Source organism: Notamacropus eugenii, chromosome 3 (genome assembly GCF_028372415.1).
Source record: "Notamacropus eugenii isolate mMacEug1 chromosome 3, mMacEug1.pri_v2, whole genome shotgun sequence".
Taxonomy (NCBI): Eukaryota; Metazoa; Chordata; class Mammalia; order Diprotodontia; family Macropodidae; genus Notamacropus; species Notamacropus eugenii.
The window spans coordinates 407,900,834-407,926,957 of NC_092874.1; the positions used below are offsets into that span (position 1 = coordinate 407,900,834).

The following is a 26,124-nucleotide window of genomic DNA, read 5'->3' on the forward strand; positions in this document are numbered from 1 at the left end:
TCTGTATTCAGAAAACAGTTATCAGGTAACTTTCTGTGAAAGTTACTGAACTAGACTCTGGAGATACAAAGACCTACAGAACACAAACTCTTCTCTCAGGGAGCTTTCTGCCTGCTAAGGGGATATATATATAAATGCAAAAACTTTGGCATGAGCTTTAGAGAATTGAGTACAAGAAGTGAGAGGCAGAGAGTGTATAAAGTGGGAGGAAAGTACTTTCATCTGGGAGCTAAGATGAGAAAAAGGGGCCCCTGAGTTATAACTTGGAGGAAAGCATATTTCAATAAAGATGGGAGGAGAAAGGAGGCACAGATCCACTTCAATCACTGAGGGTAAAGGCATGAAAGCAAGAGAAGACAAGATAAGAAGGGAGGACAGAGAGCAATTTAGTTTTATGGGAACAGAAAGTGTAATGAAAGAATGAATGGGACGAATCTACAAAGGTAAATTGGAGCCAACATGCTCTCCGATAAATCCTCCCTTTACAGGAGGTTCAGCTGATGTGTTGGAAAACTCTTTGTAGGTCTTCATCCTCTGTGTACTAGTGAAGAACTATAGGTACATGTTTATTGTTATCACTTAAAGTAACCATGTGATTCCTTGCCTGATCATATGTTTCCTAGATGATATCTTTTAAAATATTCCTCTTACAGAAGTCGTCATTGCTTCTTTCAAATATTTGAAGCTGTCCCAGGGGGAGACACATTAAATTTACTCTGGGTAGGAGGGCAGATGGAGAAGAAATGGATGGAAGATTCTGCAGGAAGTTTGAGTGTAAGGAGGAACTTGATAATGGTTGCATCTATTCATAAATAGAATGGTTCCTTTGGAATGTGGGGCAGCGGAAAGAGTGCTTAATCAGGGAATCTAGGTTTGAATCCCAGTCTGTCACTTATTTGCTTTGTGAAAGTGGACAAGTCGTACTAGGTGGTGCAGTGGGTAGAGTGCCAGGCCCAAGGTCAGGAAGACCTGAGTTCAAATCCAACCTCAGACACTTATTAGCTGTGTGACTCTGGGCAAGTCATTTAACCCTGTTTGTGTCAGTTTCTTCATCTCTAAAATGAGCTAGAGAAGGAAATGGCAAACCACTCCCACTGTCTTTACCAAGAAAACCCCAAATAGAGTCATGAAAAGTCAGACACGAATGAAGACTGAGCAACAACATCCTTGGAGTTTCAGTTTTGTTTTCTGAGAGAGCTGTGTTAATTAATCTTTTAGGTCCCTTCCACATCTAAACTCATAACTTTTCCTTCAAAGTGGTAAACTCTCTGTCACTGGAATCATTTGAAGAGAGGGTAATCCTATCTTGGGTAAGAGGCTGTATTAAAAAAAATCCTAATTCGCTTTTTGACTCAAGGATTCTTTCAGTCTATGAAATCAAGGCCTGTGACGCTTAGAAGCACAAAAATTTGTGTATTTTTTTCTATTAAAACATCCCTTCATCTCCCTCCTTTATAAAAGAAATATTTTAAAGATATTTTCAGTAAGTGAAAGAAGAAAAAGCTGTCTTGAAAACTTTCTAGGTTTTTAGGTAAAAGTCTTAACTGTATTCTCTTTCAAGACATTGAGATGAGAATCAATTTTGGCTGTCTGGTCAAAAAAACGAGCTCTTTCACAAGCCACATGGGCAAACTGTAATCTAAGTAGGCTAATTTGAAAATGTTTTGACCTCCTAGGAATGCATGAACAAGATACCAACCTGAACCAACTAAAATCAGTTATTCATAAGTGGTTGTCAAATGTAGCATTATAGAGCTGAACCATTTTGACTTGTTCCTCCTCTTGCATTTAGGGGGCCAGAAATGTGGTCTGTCTCATTCAATAGGGAAGAGCTGTAATGTTTGCATTTCGAGTTTTTAAAATCTCTATCATAAACAAATAACTAGACGATGATTATGGGCCGGGTTTCTGTGGCCACAGAAAGTGGACTCCTGGGGCTCATAAGGGTAGCATTAAACTGAGAGAGACGATTGCTTAAGATTTGCAGCTGTGTAAGACAAAGCTTTTGTCAGACCCCAAAGTTTTATAACTTCATTATAAACTCCCCTCCAGGAAGTCTGTGGGCCAAAATATGATTCCTGAAATTTATGACAGGGAGCACCTGCAGTTTCTAAGTCTGCTAAAAACAGGTGGAGCAAGGTCTGAAATACCCAGCTCGCTTTCTCATCAGAAACAGCTGCTTCAGATTAAGATTTGGCTGCAGTGTGCACAGGTGCTAGAGCTAATGTTATCTGCTTATCTAATGTTAGAAAACATATGGAATATTGATGAGAGAATCTGTTGGTTATATTAATTTGTAAAATCTTACAATTACTGATGGTAGTGCACACAGTTTAGACTGCAATTTATAAGATCCCTTAAAATAAATATTTGTTAATTTCTAGTTGAGTACAAAGAGTAACTGATCAGATCATTTAAATACTCCATTTTTACTGTTCTCTTTGCTTGATCTCTTCAAACTAAAGAAACAGGGTCAATGGGTAAAATACATTTTTTGAAAGACATAAGAAAGAGGTATGCCAACATTTTCCTCATTTGGACATTGGTTTATCATACAAATAATGATTTGCCAAAGAAATTGTTTATAAATTAATAGAATTAAGATCAAGACATATTGTTGCTTGTATCTTACTTAGGTCTAGATTTTATATGATCACCAATCATTGAATCATAGATTTAGAGTTTGAAGCCATCTTGGATATTATCTTGTTCAATGTCTTCATTTATGGATGATGAAATTGAGGCCTAGAAAAGTTAAGTGGTTTGGTCAAGGTTATAAAGGCAAGTAAACAGCAGAACTTGAATTAGGTCTTATGTTCTCTGGCTCTCTGAATCTAGTGTCCTCCATCTCACCACTCTTCCACACTAAAATGAACTAAAACAACTAAACTGGGGCAAAAGAATTGTTGAACTAAAAGGCATATATAGACTAAGTCTTGCTTATTTATTCAAGAATCCAGCATTATGCCTGGCACAGAGTTGGCACTTAATAAACCTTTATGGACAGATTGAATCATTTGTTAAATGCCTTCTGTCTGTACATAGCTCATTAGTACATAATGTTTTATTCCCAACAGCTCTATGAGAATTGAGTGACCCAGGGGTGGGGCACCTGTGACCTCAAGGGCACATGTGGCCCTTTAGGTCCCTGAGTACAGCCTTTTAATTGAATCTAAACCTCATAGAACAAATTCCCTTAATAAAAGGATTTGTTCTGTAAAACTTGAACTCAGTCAAAAGGTTACACCTAAGGACCTAGAAAGCCATATGTAGCATCAAGGCTGCAGGCTCACCACCCCTGGATAAAACATGAAAATGTTAACATTTCTGATTTACTGGAAAAGGATCAAGGACTCATGACAGTAGGGTGACCTTGCACAAAATTATAAAGTTCATAACAGAAACAGAATTGGAAAGTAACCTCTTGACATCAAGGCCAGTGGTCTTTCCTTAGCACGACACTGCCTCTCTATATGCTCATCACCATACAAAATCCTGTCAGAGCTATCAAGGCAACTAGAAAATACATCATCTGTCCCAGGGAGCTAGTAATTCTGTTAAGAAAAAACATAGGCATACAACTAGAGAAAAATCCAGGGTAATTGAAGTATAGGGACTTAAGAGTTTGGGAACAGATGGAATTACATTTAAAAAAAAAAAAACTTCACTGGAAACAGTTACATAAATTTCATATTCCCTAGATGTCCCACTCTTTCCTGACTCTACTTCTTTGCTCATGTGTTTCGAAATATAGGGAATGTCTTATGCTTTAGTTCATTTCCATCAATTGAAATTGTAAACATCATTTAATCCAACCTTCTCTATTTGACCTTCCCAGTCTCTTGTATGGTGAAAATGATTTTTTCTTCCTTTCTTTTTCTATGTTGCTTTGAACTTTATGCCCTTATAATATTCTATTTTGCATTCTATTTACTTATGAAGTAACAATTCCTCCAGCAGGCAGCAAATTTCTGAGGTATAATACTATAATTCCCAGAGTATTTAATATCATACTCAGCATGTGACAATCACTTAATGTACATTTGTTGAATCATTACCTGTGGAAGGAAAAATTATTATGTTCATTAAGTAATATTTAATACCATATTTAATAAAGAGTAACAATGCCCATAGGTGCTGAAAATATTAAAGCAATACTTATGTTTTTTCACAATGGACAGAGCTGAAGTTCTCTAGCAAAAAAAGGCATGATATGTTTCATACTGTTCTTTCTTGAAAATTTCTTCTTTAACTGTTAAATCTTCTTTTTTTAATTTGGAAAGTAGTAATCATTTCATCCATTTTTGTTTTCTTTTTGACGAAAAACATTTTGAGTTCAACAAAATATAACATTAGAAAATTAATACCATTTATTTCAACTGAAGTATAGAAACCTCAAATTTTCTGGACTGCTTTAATATAATACTTTTATTCTTAGTATGACCATTGTCCCTTTTCTCATAGTGTCTGCAACAATTGTTGTTTAGATCGGAAATCCCGAAACCACCAAATCACAAAATGGACAAGTAATAGAATCTAAAGCTTTCTGTCCTTGATGTGAACATTCTTTCTGAGATTTGCTTTAATGAAATACATCAGCATTGGGTTAATTTTGAGGGAAATTGTGTACTTTCTAAAACAATTACCATCATGTAGGTTGTGTATAAAATTTTGCATTGTATACTTTTAGGCACATCAGATATCACTATCTATCATCTGTCTCATTTTACAAATGAAGGAACTAGGCTCACAAAGTATAGATGTCTTGCCCAGTTAACATTGTTGTTCATTCTTTATACTTGAAAAGGACCGATGACATCATGATGTTGCAGTCAAGGTACAATGTGTTTGATTGTGGCTGATAAGTCCAATACAACGCAGAAAGCTCTACCATAGGTCAGGCACAAATAGTCTACTTGAATGTTTGGGATGGAAATGTTTCTAGATTTGAACACCTGATATTTCCTTTGGTCTACTGTAATCTTGCTTTGCTCATAGAGCGCAGCACCTTCTTTGATGTGGGTATGTGCAATGGTAATTTAAATGAGAAGATCTTTCCAATTCATTAATAAGCCCATATGACCTGCTTAAAACATATTGGAGTCTAAGTCACATGTGGTGGGAGGAGCTTGTTGAATGGGTAGAACAGGAAGGGTAGAGCAGAGCTGAGAGGCAGTGAGTGAGAGCAGTTACAGCAGACAGAGAGAGAGAGAGAGGACATAGGCAAGCAGAGAGCCAGGTTTAGGAGTGTTGGCTTGTTTGTAGGAAGGTCCCAGCAGGAGGAAGGAGGCTTGGGAATGGCTTTGTCCCCTTCAGTTCTGATGCCTGTTGATTTCTTGGCTACTAAGATGGATTTGGCTTTCTGGTGTCTGAATAAATGTTTTTCTTCTGCCTTCTATATGGAGAGTCTGTTATACTTTACCATTCTGAACTACACTGGTATATTCATAGTAGCCCTCAGTACTGTGAATATTGCCTGGGCAATACACTATGCCATGCTAAGTATTCCTGTGTCAGCATCACCCATGTTTTACAGTTTATACTAAAGTTCTTCAGAGAGATCTTGAGATTGTCCTTTTATTACTCCTTCTAACCTCCATGTATGGATTTGCCTCATTTGAGTTTTCTGTAAAACAGTCTTTTAGATAAAAACATATTTGGCATTCTAATAACATGACCAGTCCATTGGAGTTGCACTCTCTGTGGTAGAGTTTGGGTGCTTGGCAGTTCATCTCAAGAGAGGGCCTCAGAGTCCCTCATTTTATTGGTAATCTTCAGAATCTTCCTAAGGCAATTCAAATAGAAATGATTCAGACTTCTGGCATGGCACTGGTGTAATATCCAGGTTTCATAGGCATACAATAATGAGGTTAGTACAATGGCTCCTTAAACCTTCAATTTGGTATGCAGCCTAATACCACTCCTCTTCCACACTTTTTTCAGAGCCTCCCAAATGCTGAGTGAGCTCTAACAATGTCTGTGTCAACTTCATCATCTTTGTGGATATCCCTGGAAAGTATACTGCCAAGGTAAGTGAATTTATCCACAACATTCACAATTTCTCCATTTACTGCAATTTACTGTTCAGGGGGAACAGCACCTCTTTCATGACAGATTCCCAAGCCCTTTTCAGGGCTGCTCCCTACACTTTGGTGCCCACCTGTCATCCAACTCTCACATATGTCTCCAAGAAGCTGTAGCATGCAGAGCTATAGCTGCCACATCTGTATAAATAGTCTCAGCAAATGGGTTAAACCAGGTTGAGTGTAAGTGATGGGCTTCAAAGTCATTTGTGATTTAATGGGGGATGTCTACTCCAAGTATGTTTTCTCCCAGCAGAATGGGCAATGTGTTCCAGTTAACTACCTGGCAGCAGGGCTTTGGTTCAAATAGACTTCCTCAGACCCTAAGCCCAGGCAATCTTTCCACTCTTTCATAGTGCCTCTACCATTTAAGAGAAAACAAGTACATGTTTTTGGAGAGGCTGAGATGATACTCTAGTGTTTTCTTAACCTTAAAGTCAAGAAGGCTCTGAGAAAGACACTTATCAGTCAATACTCTAAGTAACTCTCCAAGACTGTAACTTATATAACATATAAAATATATATGAATATATACATATATATATATCAGACACAAATAGTCTACTTGAATATTTGGGATGGAAATGTTTCTAGATTTGCTCACATGACATTTCTTTTGAGCTACTACAATCCTGGTTGAGGGAGTTTCCTCTTTCTACACAAAGAAAATCACAGGTTCAATCCTTATCCCTGTCTCTCAAAGTCAAAGTGGGATATCCTATTAATGGGAAGGGAACGGTGCAAAGAAATCTGTTTTTGTGTTTAAATTATATAGGGACATTCATTCTTTGACCAGAGTTACAAAGAATGAAAAGGAAGTAGATAGGTTCTTATTTGAATGTATTCAGGGATCATATATCCATTCAAGTATTTTAAAAAGTAAAAAAAAAAAAAAGGACCCAGAAAAATATCTTAAGTCTATCCTTCCCTGTGGCCCTAAAGACCTGTTTTTTAAAGTGTTATCCTTCCAAATGATAATCTATTAAATTAAAAGAAATACATATCCATAATTCTGACCTTCAGAGTCAGAAGACTCATTTATTTTTCAAAGTAGGAATCATAAGTATAGTGCAATGAGTTCCAAGCATGGAGGGAAACATAGGTCCAAGCAATATAATTGTATACTCCCTATTTGACCTTGAACAAGTCTGGGTGTCTTCAATTTTCTGGTCTTCATTTTCCTCACTTGTAGTATTCATAATAGTCATGCTTCTTATTTCATAAGGTATTCAGAAGAAAACACTTAATATACTTTAGAGTACTTTACTTAGTATATTCTTGTACACAAGTTGTCTCTGCCAACTAAATTGTGAGAACTTGGTAAGTGAGGACTCTCCCTTTTCTATCCTCCCCCAATGCTTAGCATAGTATCTGGCACAGAAGAGGCATATAATCAACCAATCACAAAACATTTATTATGTACGTACTATGTACCATGCTCAAGTCCAGAACCTATTGCCATCTTATACAAATTGCATACAGAGTACATAGTAGAGAATCTTAGAGAAGAAGGTACTAGCAGCTGGATGCACCAGAAAAGGTCTTATGCAAAAAGTACCATTTGAGCTAAGTCTTGAAGGAGGCCAGGTATTATTATGAGAGGCAGTAGTGAAGAGACGGATTATTCCATACAAAGGAGATACACAGTGGAAAGATATGGAGTTTGGAGATGGAATATCACATGTGTGGAACACAAGTAGACTAATATGTCTAGGCAGTGGAGTATGTGGAGGGAAGGTACATGGAAGAAGAAAGGAAAGATTACAAAAGGCTTGGTCCTGATTAGTTTTAAATGACAACCAAGAGATTTAGAGATAATATGGAACCACTAGAATTTAATGCCCATGGAGGTGAAAGGATCAGTTCTATAACTGAAAAAATTACTCTGGGGGTTATGGGGAGACTAGGTTGGAATGGGGAAGGGCTAGAGTCAAAGTGTCCAATTTGATGGCCATTTCAGAAGTCCAGATAAAAGATGACAAAGGGTCCAAACCAGAATGGTTCCTATGCAACAGAGAAAAAGGAACAAACGAAAGAAAAGTGAATGAAGAAAAGATTGGATAAATGATCTGAATGAAGGTGGGAAGCAGAACATGACCTAGGTTATCAAAAGGATGGTATTGCCTTCAAAAGAAATAGAAAAGTTGAAAAGAAGAGTGAGTTTTGGGAGAAAACAATTGGTTCTGTTTTGCAAACAATGCCTTGCTGATTGATTGATCATTTCATTTAGAAATATAAAGTATTATTTTATCTGATAATGAACAAATAGTATGTATTCAAAATGACATATTGTGATATTATTTATACACTTTTAGCGTTAAAAGAATGTCTTATTTTTTGTTATTACTTTATGGATACAAATATGGAAGAAACATGAGGAGTTGATAGAAATTTTGGTAGAGTGTAAGCTCCATATGCGCCAATATTATGATAAAGCAACCCAAAGAACTCTTGTAATCTTTGGAGGAATATGAAACATAGCTTCCAGGAATTTAAAACGACAATACAAAATATGACAGTTTTGCTATATACCACCCTAGCCAGACCACACCTGGAGTTCTGTGTTCAACTCTGGGCTCTGAATTGTATTAAGGACATTGAAAATTTGGAAAATTGCAAGATGAGATGATGCAAATACTGAAGGAACTTGAGTTCATGACATAAAAGCTTTGATATATTAACATCTACCTCGAGGGGTTATCGTAAGGACTGAATGAGACAATATTTGTAAAAGAACACTTTGCACGTAAGGTGCTCCATAAATGCTTTTTCTTTCTCTTGTTCCCATCAGTTGAAGAGACTACGTATATTTGGCCTGCGAAGCAGACCTGGGAGGTAGCATTGTAAGCATTTTTGTCTAGAGGGCTGTTAAGTAGAAGAGGAATTGTTGCTCAGTCATTTTCAGCCATGTCTGACTCTTTGTGACCTGAATTTGGGATTTTCTTGGCAGAGACACTAGAGTGGTTTGGAATTTCCTTCTTCAGCTCATTTTAGAGATGAGGAAACTGAGAGAAAAAGGCTTAAGTGACTTTCCCAAGGTCAGGCAGCTAGTAAATGTCTGAGGCCAGATTTGACTCAGGAAGATGAGTCTTCCCAACTCCAGGCCTGGAATTCTGTTCACTGTGCCACAAAGCTGTCCCCAGCAGAGGGATTAGGCTTGTTTTATCGAGTCTCAGATGACAGAATAAGAAGCAAAGGAGTGAAGGTTGGAAAGAGAAAACTATAGGTTTGATGGAAGGAAGAATTTTCTAACAATTAGAACTGTCCCCTTAGGGGCAGCAGTAGGTGGGGCAGCCTCTGAGGTTGTAGGTTGTTCCTTTAGTAGAAGTCTTCAAACACAAGCTGAATGACTTCTTGCTTGCTGTGTTGTCATGGGGTTTCTTGTTCAGATTTGAGTTGGATTAAATTGCCACTAAGATCTAATCAGACTCTGAAATTGTCTGATCGTGTGCCTTTGTAAAGATAGTTTTACTTTTTCTAAAAGTTCAGCTGGTAAAACCTGGGCATGGCTTACTATGTAGTTTGTTCAACATACATGTGTTCATATACATGCATATGCACATGAGGTGAGGATAATAACAGATCTTAACAATCAGATTTGACTTGATGACTAAATGAGATAATGTGTGTAAATCACTTTGAAAACCTTCAATTCAAGTGTCAGCTATTATTGTTAATTGTCTGGATGTTTTGAAAAGATAGAGCAACTTACAAAATCATGGTATTCTTACTCAGAGAAAAATCACATGGCATTGTTTATTTACTCCTATACTGCATTCAGAATTTATCTAGGGCATCCAGAGTTCATAAATATTACTGGAAATATGTATACACACATAAATATATATGTATATGTACATACATACCATATACATATATACCCACAATATACATGTATACACATAGACACACACATACACACACACACACTCATGACAGAGTTGGGAAGAGACCTTGGAAGCCCACTAGTTCAATTCATACCTGAACCCTATGCTACATACCTGCCCAGTGATCACCCAGCCTTTGCTTGAAGCCCTCCAGTAAATAAAAATCCACTCCTTTTTGAGGCAGCCCATTTGATATTGGGATGGTTCTAATTGTTAGGACGTTTTCCTTACATTAACCTTCAGTTTTCTTTTTTGTCATTTCCATATATTGTTCCTATCTCTGAGTGGTGTGGTCAAACCAAGTCTAATCACTCCTTCACATGGAAGTGCTGTAACAATAACAACAAAAATAATAATACCTTTAGATAGTGCCGTAAGGTTTGTAAAGCACTTTACATAGTATTGTATCATTTGATCCTTACAACAGCCCTGTGTTAAGTGCTATTATTATCTCCATCCTCTGTCGCTTGATGATAGCTATTACTACTTCCCTACATCTTCCCACCTCCAAGCTATCTCCATTTCCTCAAACACAAATCATATGTTATTATCTTGAGGCCCTTCACTATCCTCATTACTCTTATCTGTAAACATTCTCTAGCTGTTCTCTGTCATACCTAAAAGTTGGCCCCCAGACCTGAGCACAGTATTAAAAATGGGATCTGTCCAGTTAAAGTACATGCTAACTGCTCCTAGACTTAGACAGCACCTTACTTACTGGTCTTACTATTACCTATAAGCTCCCACTTCCCAGGACAGAATTTCTGATATTCACCTGTTTGATCATATTCTCCTGTGGTTCCATTTCTCTCTTTGCTTCACACCCCTCCTACACCTATACTTAATGTCATTGAAAAATATATTGATTTTCTTAGCTGCCGTAGCACACTGTTGACTCATATGGAACTTTCAGTACAAGAAACACCCTCTATAATTTTTAAATGTATTCCTATCTACTCACAACTTCCCTACATCTAAGTTTCAGACTTACATTATTTATTGTTGAAGCTAATAATTCATATTTCCATAGCATTTTAATGTTTTTAAAGGAAGAACTTTCTTCATAGGAATTGTATACGCTAAATAAAACCAGGATCTTTATAAAGCAAATGAGGAAACAACAGAAACCTTGTTTTAAGAAACAAATAGTAGATGTGTTGCCTTTGAGTTCTCTAGGCTGATGGAATATTCCAGTGACCAAAAAAAACCTACAGAACTAGTTATGTAATCCATTGACACTTTGGGTGCCAATTACTCTGCTCCATGCACTTTATACTCTTATCATTTAAAGACATAAATGGCAGTGGAACTAGACTAATCAGGAAAGTTTAGGTCTAGGAATTTTGCTAGTCAGGTGAGGGTCACATAAGTTGGTCACATAAGAGGTCCAGTACCTAAGCTGCGGAGAGTGAGAAGTTCAGACATACCAGACCCAATGCAGTCAAATAGCCAAGTCCAGGGAAGTCAGCTAAAGCAGAGAAGAACAGGCAAACAGGTGTCATAGGAAGTGTGAGTATGTAAGTGATGTGACTGACTTGTAAACAAATCTATTCAATACACTTGGCTTCGAATGATGCTTAGCTCCTTCCAACAATCAAGCCATCTTTCAAAGAGTGAAGATCTGGCAGCATTGAGGAGATTCAAAAGCATATCCTAATACCTTTTAAGGCAATACCCCAAAACGAGTTCCAAACATAGCTGAGTCAATACTGACATTGTTGGCATAGGTGCATGGCCTTCCAAAGGGACTATTTTCAAGAATTATATTCATTTGTATGCATGAATTATTACAAGCCTGCTTAAAGTCATCCAATGCATCGTAGTCAGAACATAGGCTGAATGCCCTGAACTCCTCTTACTATACACAAGTGGGTAAGAGTCAATTAGACGATGTCCTATGAGACTATGTTAGAATGTTTGCCCCTACACTGAATATCCCCAGACTACTGTTAGAATACGAGCATGATAAATAGCTGTTTGAGGATTCAGAGAAAGGAGTTTGGGCTGGGAGGGATCAGGGTACATCAAGGACAGGGGCATGGCACATGATGATGATGATGATGATGATGATGAAGACAATGATGATGACCAACATTTATGTAGAACTTGAAGGTTTATGAAGGGTTTTCAGTATATTACCGCATTTTATCTTTACATCAACACTGTGGGTGTAGGTACTATTATTGTCACCACTTCTGATGAGGAAATTGAGGTTAAGAGCTAAGGTGACTTGCCAAGAGGTATAGCTAGTACATTTTTAAGGCAGATTTTGAACTCCAATAAAATGAAGAAAATAAAGTCAAAATAGTCCAGAATCTGCTTTCTATTCTAACCATAACTCCCATAACTAAGGCCCTGTAATATCTCATATCTTTTGTAGGGAACTTGCAAAATTATAATTTATATGTATATTCAGCTTTATTTCATAAGAATATTTTTTAATCTAATCTGATGGTCACAGCCACCTTGTGAAGGAAGCAACCTAGGTATTACACTAGTATGCTAGCATTTCCATTTTATAGATAGCTATAAAATTGATAATCAGGGAAGTCAAGTGGCTTTAATGCAACACAAATAGTTATGTAGGCAAAATCTGGACTCATCTTTCTGACTTAAAGACCACTATCCTTTATCACATATTATACTACCTTTTATCTGCTTTCTACCATAGCCATTTGTTCCCTTATACAGTCAGTTCTATTATCGTACTTGTTTTGAAAAATACAAATGTGTTCCAATGTGATTGATATATTAGGGAACATTTTGAACATAATGTGAATTTTTAGTTCACTGATGAACCATTTCTTCCTTGACAAACAGCAAGAATGCAGAAAACTACACCCTTTCACAATAACTCACAAGCTGCAACCTTTCTGATACCCACTCTCCCATGCAAATTTCAGTTCTTTATTAAGATTAAAATGTTATATGTATTGTTGATCTTCTAGTGCAATGACATCTGTGAACAGAGTAGGTCTGGGGTTCTCCCCCTCTCTCCTTCTACTTTCCTTCTTGACCTTTAGTCCAGCTTGTGGGGGACTTTATCAACCCAGTCCATGAGATCCTTTGAGCAGCAGCCAGAAGTCAGGGATGCCATCACCGTTGGCTGTAGTCTTTATGCTTTTCATAATCATATAACAAGTAAAGAACTATACTGTAATTTTTATTAGATTTCTATCTTTTTCATTTATCCCTGATGATTTTTAGTTTTATGCCTCTAAATGAATTTCCCCATAAGTCCTGTGACTTTTATTGGATAATTTTGGATAGAAAGATGTTTTTATGAGAACACATATGTCACATTATAACAGAGCCAACTCTCTATTAGATTACAAGTCCCTTGAAGACAAGGATAATTAACTTACTTATCTTTGTGCCTCCTAGAGCAATAACCATTATACTTTTCCTGTTGTAAAAATTTAGTGCATGTTTTAAAAATATAGTTACATCAGTAACTGAATGCATGGTACTAGACCACTATGAATATCATGAATCAAAAGAAGTTAAGAGTAAAAAAGAATAGGGAAAGAAGAAACTGGGAGGTTAATACATAGAACCCACTTATACTCAAGCCCAGACTGAAGTCTAAGGTAAGTGGACAGCACCTGAAGTGTCAGAGTTAGGTATAGGATAGCAACAAACAGAAGAATACAGAAGTCTATTTACATCAAAAGACTAAATATTTCATTAAGTAGCAACTATTCTCATTAGATTCAATCTCTCCCTAAGCGAGGAAACCCTCCCCCCTGCAAAAAGTCTGAAATTATTTTTCTAAATTTTTGTGCACAGAAGTCAAACTATTATAAGGGATGAATTGGTAGGCTCATTACAACTGATTAGCTATGGAGAATAGAAGTCTCATATGGGTGATGAATCTTTTATTTCAGTCCTTTCTCATCAGCTTGCTTATTCATCCTTCTCTAGATCCTCATGCCCTGTATATAGAATCTTTTTTTTTTTGTATAGTTTCATATAATACTCACAACTGACGTTGCCACAGCCTAAATTGAAGAAAAGCTAATGATTTAAGTCTCTTGCTGACAGACAGATTGGAGAAGATGAGCAATTCTTTGACCACAGAGGAATAGTCCTGGAAGACAGACCTCCAAGGAAGTGATCAGTTATTAAGCAAGCTTGTGAACTGTGCCACATTTAGCTGTTTTAATTACCCAAGAATGCAATGCAAGCCTTCAAATTCTTGGGCTCCTGGAACATCTGTCAAATCCAGAAGGACAGAGAGGATCAAATTGAGGCAATAATAAGTGTCTGACAGGATCATAAACATGAGACTTTGTTGTCCAGTTGTTTTTTAGTCTTTTCAGATTCTTTGTGGCCCTATTTAGGTGAAGACACTGGAGTTTGCTATTTCCTTCTCCAACTCATTTTACAGATGAGGAAACTGAGGCAAACAGAGTTAAGTGTCTTATCTATGGTTCACTCAGCTAGCAAGTGTCTGAGCCCAGATTTGAACCCAGGAAGATGAGTCTTCCTGACTCAACCATGTCTGACACTATGCATGGTGCCACCTGACTGCCACCAGTCATAAATGTTTTGGGCTTCTTCAGTGGACCTGTTTATCTGATCCAACTGGCATTATTTCTCATCTTCACAAATGAAAGATATTCCATTTTTCATTTCTGTGCCCTTGCATAAGCTGGCCCTCATGACTAAAATGCACTGTCTTCTCACCTCTGCTTCTTAGAATCCTAACTTTCCTTTAAAGTTCAGCTAAAGTTACAGCTCCTACATGAAGCCTTTCCTGCTCCCCTAGAGGGTAGTGCTTTCCCAGTCAAATTACCTTTCATTGATTTTGCAATATAGTTTATATATACTTATTGGTGCACATCATGTCCCCAAACCCAAAGAGCATGAACTTCTTGAAAGCAGAAACTCTGATTTTTTGTCTTTGCATATTCTTCACTTAGCAGAGTTCCTGGTATCAAGTAGGAACTGAATTTACTGACTGATTGATTTAGGCCCTCAGATACTGGGTCATGTCCCTGAACCAGAGAACCAGGGTGTTGGAAAGTTGGATGTATAGCATCTTGAAACAACCTACAATGTTCCTACCTAATTCCACTGCTATGTCTATTCCTTGCCCTGGATCTTCTCGGCTTTATCCCAATTACCATTCAAGACTGGACACTGTTAGCAAGTGTCTGAAACTATCAGACCAGAGATCAAGCATCAAGCTGAATAATTATGATGATAATAACAATAATAATAAATCATCTTCATGGCATTTTTACCCACACCCTTTTAAGTCTAAAGACACTTATTTTCGAGTGACCACAATCCAAATTCTAACTTACTTTGTAAATGTTTCATTGAGCCTAGTGAATGATCAAAGGTAGGCTATAGCCCCTTTCCTTCTGGCCTCTACTTTGACTTTTGAAGGGCACTCTATTAAAAAGGAAGTAAGAAACATAAGGATGAGGAGGGGTAAACTCCCCACATGGTCAGAGTTCAAGCTATGGATATATGTCTCCCAAATTTAGGATCTATGCTGGAGAGAAATCAAGTTTGCAAAAACCAAGCTGGAAAAGTAATGAAAACAGAATTTCTCATGGGATTTCTGGCAAATTAAGTCCAAATCACAGCCAAATATGCTATGAGAACAGCTTGTCTGGAGGAATTTTGACATTTCCGGTTCCTCTCCTGGCCGGAAACCAGAAGTGGAAAAAAAAAGTTTCTGAAATGTTTGGATAAACAATTGGTCTATTCACCTTTGGTTCTTGACATGGGTAAATGTTTGGAAGACTTATTTTTTCTGAATCAGTTTTCCCATACCTAGAAGTGAAGAAAACATAAGCTCATGAAGCTGCTTGTTTATTCTTTTTACAGGAAGCAGACTGTATGCTGGAGAGCAGTAAAGGAATTTTACATTTCCACTCAATACATTTTTAGCTCTGACTTCAAACCTGCTTAGGTTGAGGATAGGTTTGGGCAAGTGAGGTGAAATGATTAATTAGGTTTTTGTTCCATTTTCATGGATATGGATAATACTTGATTTCAAAAGTTGTTTTTTTTCCCCCAAACGCATAATAAGAAATTAGAGTGGCAAGAGAATTCATTAAAATGGAAAAGGATACAACCTAAACTTCATAGACCTCCAAACAATGTACCATGAGACAGTTATGACAAATGTATTGAAAGTACTTGGGAAAAGCTCATTTTCCAAGAAAGTTGTCATAGAAAAATTCCGTTTCCTAGAAAGTTCAGATCTGGCAGCTATATTTATTATCCACACATGTTGTTCCGCATAAGGGCCTCAAGTGTTCTTGGACTGAACTTTCTTTGGTGGGGGTACCCTCTAGAGCAATTCTCTCTTTAGAATGTGTAACAACCGAAATGTAGGTCAAGGAATAAATCCAGTAAACCTCAATGGAGGCTACGTAGATTGTTTTGGAATATTTTACATATCCCTTAGCTCATCTGCTGCTACAGAATTACTCAGTTTTCAGTCGAGTGTTTCTTAGCAAAGCACTCTTTTCAAAAAATGGTGGTGAGAGTTAACATCCCATGACAAATACACAGGATTTGAATAAAGCTGTAAAAATTCCCTTTAGTAGCAGCAGCAACAATGATAACCTTCTCTTATGGAAGTTAAGGAGAAGCTCAATTGTGTTTAGGTCTATATATAGCCTACATTATTTGGGAATTTGAGTGTTCTTTGCATAGGATCTCAGAACTTGGATTTAGAACTGGATTTATTGGTCCAATCTCCCTTTTCTCCAGTTGCAAAAACTGAGGGAAAGTGACTTGTCCAAAGCCTCATGAGTAGATGGTGGAAGAATAAAGATCTCCTCATGAGTAGATGATGGAAGAATAAAGATCTCCTGACTTCTACTAGTCTAGTGTTCTTACAAGCCACATTACCACTCTTCTGAGTGGATCCTAATTAAATATTCATTTTTTTATGAATTGTTTTCTCGAGTGACCTTAAATTATTAAGAACCAAAGTAAAACTGGTATAAGGTGATTAAAAATAATAATGATAACTCTAGAGAAACATCCCACAACTTGTATATATGAATAGAATATTCCTTGAAAGGAGTCTGCCTTGGTATATTGAGAGTTCTATGATTCTTCCAATGCTCCAAGTTTTATTTTCTAATATCTACTACTTATTTTTATAATGATGCCACCATGAGCAATTTCTTTACCTCTTCTACTAGAAAGAAAGTTTCTGGAGGGTTGGGATTCTGCCATTTTTGTCTTTCTATTCCTGGCACTTAACATAAAGCCTTACGCAGAGAAGTAAAAGGTTGTTTAATTGACATTATCTGTACACATGTAAAACATTGGTTGCTTGCACATGCACTAAAAGCTCATATCCATATATCATTTTTTAGTCCTGGTATTGCTCTTTATTTTTTTTAAATCTAATGCTATTTTTAATATTTTACATAAAAAGCACTTCCATAATATAATAGAATTTTTAACAAAATGATTGCACATGAAACTGCAAATTTGTTATATACATCTTGTTATTCCTTTAAAATGCATAAAGTTGTTATTAACTTTTTTTGTTTTTCTTACTTCCACTGCCCTAGAGGTGGCTAGTATTAGACACAGACATACATGTGCACACACACATATACATCTATATTGGTATAGATATAATAGTAGTAGTCTTAATAGTAGTAGTAGGAGGAGGAGTTATATTAGTACTCCTGACTATAAATTGTAGAGTAGTCACTGATCTCAGTGGTATAGCACATTTGCTCAACAATGTTTCTTTGGAACAAGGAAATTATAGGTCTAATACTCCTTCCCTCGCCTTCCCCCCCCCCCCAAAAAAAAAGATAATTAGAAGTGTGGAGCTTATTCTTGATGAATTCCTATTCTATCTTAAACCCCTACGCTTCTTAGATTATTCTATGGAGTTATCATTGAACAGTTTTACTGTGGTCCATCCTAATTGCTTCTAGACACCTTCCTCTCCACCTCAAACACATATGATTAGCTCCAAGAAAAGAATGGTATCTTTTCCCCATAAAACCAAATAGAATTTGGGAATTGGATTTATTCCATTTCACCATAGCAAGTAGGAAGAGGCACTATAGACAAAAGGGTCAGAGAGGCAAATTTACACTTGATGTAAGTAAAAACTTGGAATTAGGACTATCCAAAACTGAAATGAGCTTTTGTTGGATATAGTGAAGGTTTGCTAGTGCAGACTAGATGATAACTGTTTGTAATGAGGTAGGAAGGATTCTTGTTCAAGTAAAGGTTGCACTAGGCAGCTTTTGAGGTTTCTTGCGACTATGATCTATATGCTGATTTGATGATTTTCAGCTTTGAAAGAATCATCATCCTGGATGGTATCCTCTATGGATCACATTCTTTGGAATTCTTAATGTTCTCATAAAATATTCCATTAGATGATCACTAGGGGCCTCAAAATTGCCATAATACCATCTTTGTTTTCCATTTAATGGATTACAATCTCAATACGTGACCAGCATGTCTATTTTTCATGAAGGGTTGTTAATTTATAGCTGAAAATGACCACAAAGGCTATCTTGTCTAACTGTCTCATTTAAAGATGAATATACTGGGGCCCAGAGTGGTTAAGCAATTTACTCAAGGCCACACAGACATTGTCAGAGGTGGATTTCAATCCAGGCCCTTTGACTCCAGAAATAGTGTTTTTTCAGATATTTTTCATAGAGTCTTTTATGCAACCTTTGGCACATAAATCATGACTAACAATATGTTGTGGTCTGTCTATGTTAATCAGGGGTCTTTCCATTGACCTTTGGATTATCATTAGTACCTTCAATTAGTATGAAATCATGCTGTTTTGAAGCCACAAAACATTACCAGGAGAAAACTGGTGTTAAAATTGTATTTCTTTTTTAAAAGCTGTGAACTGGAACGACTACATATTGTTATAATTAGTTAATCTAATCACTCATCCTCTTACTCAATTCCAGGCTGAATTCATTAACCATCTTTAGAGGAGGTTCAATAAACATACATTTATGATCTAATTCAATGGCTTTCTTGTCCAAGTTTTCATCTAAATAATATATATTTTTGCAACCATTTAATTTTTTCTTTGTGGATTTTTTGAATTTTATCTCCCTCAAACTAGTGTGGATTTCACTGAAAAAGAGGTTTTCTAGACCTCTAGATTTGAACTTCCCAAAAGTCTCTAACAAAGCTCTACATCAAAGACTATTCAATCATGACAGTAACAATGAATAATAATAACAATAGAATTGGAGAGGGGGTAGTTAGAACATCATATATTTAGAGTTCTGAAGAACTTAAGAGTTCACTTAGGCCAACCCCCTCATTTTACACTTGAGGAATGACGCCTTAGAGATGTTAGATAATTTGCCCAAGGTTGTGCTTCCAATAAGCGGAAGAAGTAGGATAAAAGCTTAGGATCATAGGATAATATACCTAGTATATTATAGTATAATAAAGTGTATATTATATATATTACATATACATCTAGTATATTGTAGTATAATAAAGCTATAGCCGGAAAGACCTCAGATATCATTTTGATACAGTTTTCTAAACTTAAAAATAATCAAGAAACTGAGACTGAGAGTGGTGATTTGCCAAAGGTCACAGGATTATTATATGGCAGAGAGAGGGTTTGAATTAAGATCTCCTGAATCTAAATACAGTCCCCTTCCCCTACACCACAGTATAAAACTTGCCATAGATAGCATAGACTTAGAGCTAGAAGAGCCTCTCAAAGCCATTGAATCCAACTGTCTCAGGTTATAGATAGATTAAAAGACTTCCCCAGGGACACACAGCTATGAAATGTCTGAGAAGGGATTCAAACTCAGGTCTTGACTCATAAAATTCAAGAGTCAGAAAGAACCACAGTAGCTAGCTTGCCCAATCTATACATAAAAGGAACCTCCAATTTAACATAGCAAACAAGTGGTTGTCCAGCCTCTGACTGAAGTCCTCCAAAGAGGGGGAACCCACTCCTTATTGAGGCAGTCTATTCTCCTTCTAGACAGCTCTATTTACTGGAACAACATTTCCTGACATCTATTCCCCTAAATTTGCTTCATTGCAACTTCTACCCAGGACTCCTAATTCTGCCCTTGATGTCAGCTAGAAGTCTAGTTCCTGATTCATATGTCATCTCTTCAAATACTTGAAGGCAATTATAAGCCCCCTCTTGCTACTTCTCTTCTCCAGGATAGATATGTCTGATTGCTTCAACCAAAGCTCATATAATGTGGACTTAAGGATCTTCCCCATCCTTCCTATAAACACTCTCCAGCTTATCAATATCCTTCTTAAATCATAGTACTTGGAAAAGAAAATTCTGAGGCAGAGAATCAGCATGACCAGTACAGACCAGACAGAGTACAAGGGGACTATTTCCTCCCCATGCCTGGGAGATATGCCTCTTTTCATGTAGTCTAATATCACATCTTTTTTCTTTTTTTTTTTGGTTTTTATATCACACTGATGACTCACCGGCTTGCAGTCCATTAAAATTTCCCCAGCTCTCTTTCGGAACAGTTACCATCCATACTCCTTAGATATTTGTTTGTGTTTGCAAGTGTAAGATTTTCCATTTATCTTTACTGAGTTTCACCTTATTAGATTTATCCCATTTCCCCAGCCTGCTGAGATATTTTTGGACTCTGACTGTCATCTCTCCTGGCTTTGTGTCTTAGATAAATTCAGTAAGCATTCTATCTGTAACTTTATAAATGTCAATAAAGGAAATGAAGTTATTTTGTCATGACTTATTCTGAATGAAGACACTCTGACCCCTTGAAATCACCACTAGCTCTTTTAGACTCAAAACCTAGTGCTCTAACCACTGCAGCACATTACCATATGTATGGAGTAGTTTTAGAATATCAGTTAATCAACAAGAGTGTAAGTCCCTCCTGTGTGATGAGCATTATACAGGGCTGGATATGAAACATGGCCTTTAACCTTCAACTTGTGTCTAGATAGAGATGAAGAGGATTAAATGAGACAAACGTTTGTAACGCACTTAACCCAGTGCCTGGCATGTGGCAGGTGCATAATCCGTGCTTCTTATCTTGCCTTGCCTTGTCTTCCCTTACTAATTTCCCAGAATATCTGGCACAACTTATCTATTTATAACTGTACTGATGGCATGATGAGTTTGTATCCCATTGGTGATTCCATTTTACAGGTTTGTTTTACGTCCATACTGTGCTGTATTTGAAAAAAGTGGTGTGCATGAATGGAGTTTTAAGGTTATAGTCCTTACTGGGAAAGTCATCTTTCATTTTTTTTTAATGCTTAAAGGACTCTAGAAATGATTATCAGCATGATTATCCTTGCATGAAGTGACTTCCTGGGTAGGATTATTTGCTTCCTTAAACTTTGGTGCCTGTAAATTTGCTCTGACATGATCAGACTCCTGTTCCAGGTCTATTTCATCTTTCCCAAGAGCCCTTGTGATATTTCTCTCCTTCCTGTTTATACAATGATGATATCCAAAATTATTTTGTCTAAATTTGAGAACATTGACAAATGTATATGGAGGATGAGATTTGCTCCTTTTTGGACACACCATACATTTGTGAGACATGTTAAAAATTATCTAAAGAAATCTAGCCATTGTGTTTATTTCCATTTTTTTTTGTTCACAATTAGTAAGTTTATAATAAAGAATTACTTTTTAAAAAGGAAAGCTTTCAAGGGAAGCAATAAATCCAAAGGCTCAAGGGAACAAAATACATATTCACATTTGTAGACATAATTAACTAGAGTACATGCTACCACTCACACACATGCACGTGTGATCCAAAATAGAAAAACATGGATGCATAAAAAGTCAAAATCAAAGACTAGATTAGTGAAGTCTACTTAAGGGTAAATGTGTTGAGGATAAATAAATGATATTCATCAATCTCCCTTATCTCACTGGAAGGGGAGACTTTCTCTGGGTTCCAGATAAACTGTTCTTCATATTTGACATTTTGGGGTTCTTTTATTTGTTTTGTTTTTGTAATTTTGTCTTGTTTCTTTTGCCTCTCAGAACTCATATCTTCCTTTTGGACTTAGCTCAGATGCCATCTCCTCCATGAATTCTTCATGGAAACTTTCTCTCTTGTTAAATGACCTTGAATTTACTTATGTGTGGTCATACTGGGTCCCTACATATGTGTTGAATGTAAGCTCTGTGAAATCATGAAGTTCTTTTTTCTGGTTTTTTATTCTAGGCACATAGTAGATAGTTAATAAATGTTTTCTGAATTGAATTGAAGTAAATTAACAGCATATTATTATATATAATATACTATGTAATATATAATTCATTCATTATAGTCTTTAATCACCAACTTCCTGGACTATTAAATCTTCTATTTTCCACCTACACTAATAAATCCATACTACTGCTAGAATAATTTTTTAAATGTATAAATCTGACCTGATTACTCCTCTTTTTAATGGTGTCCAAAATTAGTACCCCACTGCCTTCCAAGTAAAGTTCAAATTCTTTTGCCCAGCACTCAATGTAATATGTCACTACCATACTTTCCTGATTTACCTAATTTTATTTTTTTCCAGTCAAATTAGAGTGACTTTCTGTCTCAAACAGAGCCCCTGCTAGCCTGTCTCTGTTGTGCCTTATGCTTGTAATGTCTTCTTTCTTCATCTTGATTTGCTGAATTCCTATCTCTTTTTAATTCTTGAATCAAATGCCTACAACCTTTGTGAAACCTTCCTGGTCTCCCCTGGAGCACATGAGCACTTTGTTCAGACATTGTGTCTAGGGCTAATGAGACAACAGTTTTGTGATCTGGCAGGTAGGTAGTATGATGGACAGTGTTATACTTGGAGTCAGGAAGTACTGAGTGTGAGTCCTAACTATGACACTTAGTACTTATGTGTGACCCTGAGGAAAGTCACTTAATGTTTCAACCTCAGTTTCTTCACCAGTAAAAAGGGAATAATAACATTATTCACCTCACAAAGTTTTGAAGATCTAATGAAACAACATATGTAAAGTGTTTTGTAAGTTTATACAGTTTAAAGTACTATGGAAATTGTATTATACTCAGTCCTAGTCATACCATAGCAGGAGTATTGTGTTCATTTAGGGGAACTACATTTTAGGAATAATATTGATTCTCTGGAAGGTATCCAGACCATGGTAATAAAACTATGAAGGCCCTTAAGATCATGGCCTATGAGAATGAGTTGAAGGAACAGAGAATGTTTAGCTTGGGAGACACAGTGGAGTGGGGCAGTGCATAATATCTGTCCTCAGGTATTTAGAGACAAGTCACATGGACAACAAATTAGATTAATTCTGTTTGGCCCCAGGAGGAAAAACCAGAAACAATGGGTGAAATTGTGAAGTGTAAAATTTATGCTTAATGTCAATGGGAAAACAAAAATAAAAACAAAAACTCTAAAAAAAAAAAAATTAGAGCCATTCAAGAATGAAATGGGCTCCCTTGAGAGATGGAAAGTTGCTCCCTTCTCCCTACAGGAGGTCTTCATGTAAAAAAAAATTAACACTATTCAGATGCACAATGTATAAAGTTCTTGTACAGTTATGGGGACAATTAGATGACTTCTGAGATCCCTTCCAACTATCAAATATATGATATGGATTCTGATTTATTTATCAGTAAATTGAATTTATGTTAGTCAATTTTATCAGATAATGCAGGTATCATGTTTTATCATATTTTGTATTTATCTGTTTTTTGTGTCTCAATACTCTATTGTTAATTTCACAAAGTCCATAGGATGGGGAATTTGTCTGATCTAAAATTTATATCTCCATCTTTACCCTTGACCCCAGAAGCTAGAACAATGCTTTTCATATGGTAGGCATTTAATAGAACTACTGAATGAGCTAATGCAGGGTTTACAAAGGAAGTCAAGGAGAAATAAAGGAATTTCCATATCTATTCTTAAGTAAGCAAGAAGAGGAGAGAGTAGAAGCTAAAGGGAAAAAAAAGGTCATTCATGAGGCATTTATTAAAGACTTACTGTATGACAAACTTTGTACACGTACAAAGAAATTACAAAAAATACAAAAAAAGGCAAAATAAGCCACTGCCCTCACGGAACTCAAATTCAAGTGGGAGTGTTAGTAAGTACACAAGTAGGTACATACAAGAGAAATGAAAACTAATCTCAGAGGGAAGACATTAGGTTAAAGGAAGACTAGGGAAGGCCTCTTGTAGGAAGTGGGATTTGAGGTAAGACTTGAAGGAAACCAGAGAATTCAAGAAGTAGGGGTGAGAAGGAAGAATCTTCCAGGCATAGGGACCAGCCAGTGTCAAGGCAGGGAATCAGGACACGGACTGCTTTCTTTGAGGAACAAAATGGAGGCCAGTGTCAATGGATCATAGAGAATGTGGAGAGTAATAAAGTATGAGAAGACTGGAAAGATAGAAAGAGGCTAGAGAATGAAGGACTTCAAAATCTCAAAGAAGGATTTTATATTTGATCTTGAGAGTAATAGGAAGTCACTGTAGTTTATGTGGTGGTGGTGGCTGTTGCAGGGGGTGGGGTGAGATGAAATCAGACATGGCCTTTTTCAAGATCAATTTGACAATTAAGTTGAAGATATTTGGGCTGCACTTTGAGTCAGGGAAACCAACCAAAAGGATGTTACAATAGTAGAGTTTTGATGAGATGATGCCCTGCACCAGGAGAATGAACATGTAAGACAAAAGAAGAGGACATATAGGAAAAATGCTATGGAAGTAAAGTTCACAGGACTTGGCAACAAATTGGGTATGAGAGAGAGGGAGAGGGAAAGAAAGTTGGAAAGAGAGAGAAAAAGAGAGAGGGAAGTAAAGAAAGAGGAGAAAGGAGAGAGATGGATTAAGGATGATGGCAAGCTAACGAGAGACCAGGTGATTAGAAGGATGGTGGTATCCTTAACAAGAATTTTGGAAGAAGGGAAATTTAGACAGCCGGGTAAACATAATGGGTTCAGCTTTGGAAATGTTGAGTTAATATGTCTATGAACAACCAGTTTCAGATGTCTAAGATACAAGTACAAATGTGAGGCTGGAGATCAAGAGAGAGGTTAGGGCTATGCATAATAAAGAAGGTATCTATGGATGTATTTCAAAAACAAGCGTATATTCAATGAGGGAGCCTTGAAGCATATAAACAAAGGATGCATATATAAGGGTGAAGAAAGAAATAATGTAAGTAAGACATCACTGATTGAGGAGTGAGGTTGATCATCAATCGGTCAAGAAAAGGGTTTGGGGGTTTGAGTTCCCTCAAACATTTTATAACAATTTGAATAAACCTTTGGCTTTTGTTCTCAGTGACTTTGGGAGAGAAGAAAACTGTCAAGTGTAGTAAAGCACTGGTTATTAACAATACTAGGCAGTCAACATATGGTGAATGGAGTAAATAATAAAATAACATGCTTGAATGAAGCCTTTATTAAATTAAGAGAGGGGGATAATAGATAATAGTACATAGTAATACAGGCATTGAGATTATTGGTGAGCTTATAGGTTTGTGTGAGTAATGCTGGCATGAATCATAGGGATAAGGTACTGTCATGTAGAAAATACTGTAGTGACTGAGGCTTTGACTTCTGGGATCCAAGATGGTGGAGTAAGCACTAAGTCACTCTCACTTTTCCTTAGATGCCACAGACCTGCCACAGGGGCTGCCAATTGTGAATGCTGAGAGATCATGAAAGAAGAATAGACATGGGCCAAGTGAAGACTGTAAAGAACAGCTCTCATTTATTATACTGAGGATAAGGGTTTGTAGAGTGTTTTTACAGGTAAGCAAGCAGAGTTATTCCCATGAGAACATTTTTAGTTTACTTTCTAATCTAGTTCCTCTGGTGAGACAACCTTGGGGTACACAGGTAAGGTCAGGATGTTCTCATCCTTGCACATCAAGAGTGAGGTGGTGAGTCAATTTTCCTGATAATGTCAGCTCTCATGTTACTACAAGACTCAAGTAAAACCCTCACATTCCAGACTCCATCAGTACTGGCCTTCTATACTTAGAGACCTTGAAAAACCCATAAAATACCATCTAGGAAAAACCCTGGAACAGTGGAGCCAGCAGAAAGATGGGGTACAGCAATTTTTTAGCTTGTGAGGCTAGGGATATTAGCAGGAAATGTCCCTCTTGCTATGAAAGAAGGGGACTAGTATAGAACAGGAGGC

General features: G+C 36.8%; 1 long non-coding RNA gene across 1 annotated transcript; it reads left to right on the plus strand.

Moving 5' to 3' along the window:
* The first annotated feature begins 305 nt into the window (after positions 1-305).
* Positions 306-25,730, plus strand: LOC140531719 (uncharacterized). The gene is made up of 3 exons (XR_011976409.1): positions 306-443; positions 5,944-6,029; positions 25,588-25,730. It is a non-coding gene; the product is annotated as an uncharacterized lncRNA (long non-coding RNA).
* The last annotated feature ends 394 nt before the right edge of the window (positions 25,731-26,124 follow it).